Raw genomic sequence first — 6,000 nt, forward strand, 5'->3', positions numbered from 1 at the left:
AGCTGAGACTGTGGTGTCTTTATGAATAATGGTTTGTTTATTTACACACATTCCAACCTGAGCTTAAGATGGAGGGATTCAAAGCATCAGCAGTCCAATAGATCTTGCATTTTCCATCAGGCTTACAGGAGGCATCCTAAAGTCATGGTGCAGGGAGCCAGCCTCTCTGCCTGTCTCCAGCTCCCAGCGTTTCCTCTCACTCAGCTAAAAACACAAGCCCCTCTTAGGCCCCAGGAGAGGGGAGCTCTCCTGAAGAGTTTCAGTAACAATGGGATCTCCCTGGCCCAGTTAACGGGCATTAGTTCACCTGGCCACTCTATTAGACTAACAAAAAATACTCATCTGACCAGCGGAGCAGGTTTCTCACCTCCAAGTGCATGTTTCCAAATCAGAATCTGGAAGGGGACTCATGGAAATCATCTATCTCAACCCCCAAACCCATAACAGTATGTTATATTTATATGGACATTACTGTCTTGTGAGAGCAGTATGTCCTGAAAATGAAGTTTAAATTAATAAGGGGGGGGGGAACCAACACATCAGTTTGACTGAGTTCAGAATATTACATGCCAACTTTTCATGGATCACTATTACCACCCCTGTAGTTTTGAAGAATTGGTCCACTGCATAAATGTTTCCTAACCAGCCTTTTCCCAGGATCTCTTCTCAATCATCCCAAAGTTCAGGACATGGAATAATGGGTTCAAATTAGAGGAAGCCAGATTTCGGCTGAACATCAGGAAAAACTTCCTAACTATTAAGAGCGGTACAACATTGGAACCTAGTGAGGTGGTGGGCTGTGCAGCACTGGAGGCATTCAAGAGGCTGCTGGATAGCCACCTGCCAGGTATGCTTTCATTTGGATTCTTGCATTAAGCAGGGAGTTGGTCTCAATGGCCTTATAGGCCCCTTCCAACTCTACCATTCTACGATTCTAAGCCTTTGGGCCTCACACACCTTTACCAGAGAAAGAAAACACTGGCATAGTTGGGACAGGATCAGGACAAGACTGACTAATCCAGTGATGATGAGAGGACTATGTAGGTGGTAGCTGTGAAAACTGACTGGCATAACCAAGTTTACAGCTTGTGTGTATCTATGTAAATATTTTGGCACCCAGGTAGCACATTAAAGATTTGATGTTAACACATCCACTTGGCAACAGAAGAAACGTATTTGACACAGCCCTGCTTCCATTTTTACAGAACTCTGTATGGTAAAACTTGAAATAATGCATTCTGGTCAGTATATCCCTTTCCTTGCCCATTTTCATTCTTCCCTGCTGCTCTTGATCAACCATACAGGGAGAAGAGGAAGGCTGGAATGATGAAGGTGTACAAAATGCTCATCTTGACTTGTGCAATGTTATGGCAATTGCTGGGGCCGCCTTCTTAGGCTCAGCAACTGGAGATGTAAGAAGGACAATTTCTTAATTATAATTGAGTTTTAATTAAGAGATTATGCTTGCATCCAGTGGAGGCTGGTCCATTAGGGCAAATGCCCCACCAACCTCAGCCGGCTGCTCTCAGCCAGCCCCACCTGCCTGCCTTTGTACAGACAGCGAGAGTGAGCTGGCATTGCCTGTCAGCTCCCCCCTCCTCCTTAGTCTCAGTGTTGCCCTTGTGGAACTCAGGAGGGAGGATGACGGGGACAAAACTAGAAAAAGATGGCTCTGCCTGTCATCGGCACTGACTCCACTCACTTCCGCCCTACCAGTCTCAATGGGCACCAGCCAACACTGATTACATCCCTGCTTTCATCACATCCAGGAAAGCAATGAAAGAAAACTTCCTAACTGTTAAAGCCATACGACAAAGGAATCAATTATCTAGAGAGGCAGTGGGCTCTCTGATACTGGAGGCCTTCAAGAGGCAGCTGGACAGCCATTTGTCGGGAATGCTTTGATTTGGATTCCTGCACTGAGCAGGGGGTTGGACTTGATGGCCTTATAGGCCCCGTCCAACTCTTCTATGATTCTATGAAGTGCATTCTGACTCCATTCATCAACCAGAACTAAGGGGTGCTGGGTTGTTGTGGGCATATATGTATATGCTGCTGTTTTGTAGTTTTGCAATCTGTTTATTACTTATTTATTTATTAGACTTCTCTTCTGCCCTTCAACCTGAAGGTTCTCAAGGCAGTACATGACAAATTATAACACGGGAAAATCAGTACAACAAACATAAAGCAATCTAAACTATATAAATGAATGAATGAATGAACAAATCCATCCAGGAGTTAATCCAAAAATTCTCAACCAATATCAGAGGCCTGAGTAACAGGTACTCTATGAGCTGTTGCCTAAAAGTAACCAAAGTTTTGTAATTAATTAATTAATCTCTACAGGCAGGGAATTCCATGTCTGGGGCATTGTAACTAGAGAGGGCCCGGATCCATGTTGCTACAGATATCAGTGGAACTGTGCTTGGAGGCTCACTTGGTCAAAAGGTGGCTAACACATTTTCAAAATAAGCCACTATGGTGTAGTAGTTAGATTCAGACTAGGAACTGGGAGACCTGAGTTCAAACCCCCACTCAGCTAGGAAGTTCACTGGCTGACTTTGGTCCAGTTGCTATCTCTTAGCCTAACCTACCTCACAGGGTTATTATGAGGATAAAATGGGGCAGCGGTAGTGTGTATGCCGCCTTGAGCTTCTAGGAGGAAGACGTAGGATATGAATAAAAATAAATTTGATCCATTCCTTCATACATCTCTGCTGGTCTCTTATCTATTTTCCAAGTCCCAATGTACCATCATGTTACAACCCCTTGAAACCCTCAGTGTTACATATTGAATACTGTACTATTATTTATACTTCTCAGGCATCTTTAAAAAAATGATTTACAAAATATATGAAATATACATAATATATAACCAAACAATAAAAACAGCAACACTTAATCCATATAAAAGAAAAACAAAACAAAACACCTAAACACCATAAAAATTAACACAATAATTGAATAGTGTACAGAAAGTGCTGAGTGAAATTATGGCACAAAGATCCTGAGACATACTATAATGTACTTTAATGCTGTTGTGTTTTATTGACAGCTTTCTATAAATCTCGGAACAGGTTGCAATAGAGCAATCGCCATCTTAATTGTTAAACTGATGTGCTGAGATGCTGTGTACATTATTTTTTGTTACAAAAGTTGGGGCTCTTTAGTTAGCTCAGAGACAAGATGGGTAAGAGAGTTCATGACAGAGAGATGTAAAATTCAATAAAGCTGAATGATGGAAGGTTCAGGACAGACAAAAGAAAGTACTCCTTCACACAGAGCATAGCTAAACTATGGAATTCACTTCCTCAATTGGTAGAGATAGTCATAAATTTGGATAGCTTTAAAAGAGGATTAGGCAACTTCATGGAGGACAAGTCTATCAATGGCTACTAGCCACAATGGATCTGTTCTGCTTTCATTGTCAGGGGTAGTATGCCTCTGAATTCCAGTGTCTGGCAATCGCAAGTGGAGAAAGTGCTTATTGCACTCAGGTCCTGCTGGCAAGCTTCCCATAAGCATCTGGTTAACCACTATGACTGTGAGAACAGAATGCTGGCCTAGCTAGACTTTTGGCTTAATCTAGCTCTTCTTATGTTCTTAATATCTTCCTGACAATACTTGGGATGATTCAGCCCAGTTTCAATACATTTAAGCCCTGTTGATTGCAAACTACTGTTTTCAGAAGAGGAGGGAATGAAAAACAAAAAGCTTCAAGTTTTTATTCTCAGGAGATTGCCTGATAGGTCAGCAATGGAGCAATTCATATTTTCAGGGCTTCTATATTTCCACTCCTTTCTTAAACTAATGGCATTTGTAAAACTCTTTGGTCAGCAGAGGAAGCAATAGACTCAACAACTTCCTTTTCAGCAGTTAAATGCAACAAATGGTGTGCACACTCAAAAATCCCACCAAAGACGCCAAAATGTCCAGTGTGTTCTACAATTCTGAAAGCCTTTTTGGTTTAGTAGGAGGTAATATTGTTTACCTCCTGCTCTTGAAGTATTTCATCTCAGCTTTTTTCCCTTGGTAAACTGCTACATGCTGAAAACTGTTATTTATCACACCAGAGAAGAATTATTATTATTATTATTACAGTGTTTCTTTGTCTTTTACTTTTATTTGTGATATTTTTAGGATGTTGTAAACTGCTTTTCTTTGAAATATGAAGCGGTATGTAAATATATATATATATATATATATATATATATAAACAAAATAAAATATTGAGTATTTTTCCTCCTAGTCGCAGCACTGGGCTATTAGGAGAGCCTCCTGTCCCACTGCTATGATGGGGAGAAAAGCCATTCCAAACTCAGACGCCTCTTCTTACCTCTGAAAAGCACTAGTATAGCACCGTCATTACAAACTCTTAGAGAAAACAGGAACACTTCTTCCTGTTTCCTGAACCTCCCCCCCCAAAAATTGGAAGAGATTAGCAGGCTACTAAAAACAGCTTCACAGGCTTGGTCTGGCTCATGGGTTGCAGATTTGCTACCCCTTGTGTAAACCAAAATGGAAAATGAAAATGGACTGCCTTCAAGTCGATCCCGACTTATGGCGACCCTATGAATAGGGTTTTCATGGTAAGCATGAAAGGGGAGGCTGTGTGTTAGAAGAGTCTTCTCAGTGGCTGACTCACCTTCTTTCACTCTGATTGGCTTCTTAGTGACTAACACACTCCCCTTTCATACTGATTGGCTCATGCATAGGGACCTGGCTGGGACCCTACTCTCAAAAGAGTAATGGGTCCACGACCCCCCCATGGCCCTGGAGGACCACACCCCTGGGTGTGTGGGGGATCTTTTACAATAGCAGTAGCAACAGTATCCAGTTGCTAGTTCTTCTCTGGAAAAGTAAATATTTTATTAGCAAAATAACCGCTGCATTCTTGGTCCTTGAGCTGTCTTCTGGGGAAATAAATACGAACATTCGTTTTGCTCTAACAACACATTACAGTCAGGAACTTCCTGTAATTGGCATCATAATTCTTACAGAGCTCAGAATGACATTGTCTTACAACATTCACTGGCATTTCAAACAATGCCCTTGTGGGACTGCCTGGAAGCAGAGGAGAGGCATGTGCGGAAAGCTAACAGCAAGAATTGTGTGTGTGTGTGTGTGAATATGGGTTGTGTCAATGATGGAATATTATCATTAACTAAGTACCTAATGTTGTGTTTGGTGGTTAATACAGTTCTGTTCTTTAGAAACGCCCTATCTCTACAACCCCGTTATTGACTAGAGATCATATGCACCTTATATTTTCTCTAGAACAAACCCTGCTGGGCTTAGAAGAACAAAATGGCAAAGCAGCCACTGGAGTTTTGTTGTCTAGACAAAAAAAAAATTTTTTTTTGTAAAACCTGCAAGTAGAATTCTCTTCACTGGTCTTTCCCTGCCCTGATCAGTGAATTTCTAAAGAAAATCCATGTCCTAGTTTGAATTTTGACCAGTTCTCATTGGATAGTTCTTTCTACTTTTTTGTCAATGGATTGCTTCAATATTGTTTTGAAATCAGTGGTTAAAATCAGTCCAGTTTTGAAAGGTTCAGTCTGCCATCTTGATACAAAATGATATCCAATAGTATCCAAACACAGACAAAAACCTGCTCTCAGGAACCATCATGCAAAATTTGGTTATGATATCTCAAGAGGTGTCCAGATACATAGTGAACAAACAATTTCCCAATTGTTTCCATCTATCTACCCCAGCAGAAATGTCCAAAACTACTGCTTCACAAGAGCATCTAGAGGTCACTGTTTTGTTCCAAGAATCGGAGGAGGTTGTCCCATCCTTCTTTTGCTGATGTTTTACTGGATTCTAGTCTACTTTAAAAAAATAAATCATGCTCATTTCCCTTTTCTTCACAACTCTCTGTGGACAAGATCCACCCTTTGTACATAAAACTTGGTAGATCCCCACCCACTCAGTCTGCTTGTCTGATTTTTGCTTCCTTTCAGCCCAGCTGGGACTTGCCTTCATCCGTTCTGGCCC

The sequence above is a fragment of the Rhineura floridana genome, chromosome 9 (assembly GCF_030035675.1).
Source record: "Rhineura floridana isolate rRhiFlo1 chromosome 9, rRhiFlo1.hap2, whole genome shotgun sequence".
In the NCBI taxonomy this organism is placed as follows: Eukaryota; Metazoa; Chordata; class Lepidosauria; order Squamata; family Rhineuridae; genus Rhineura; species Rhineura floridana.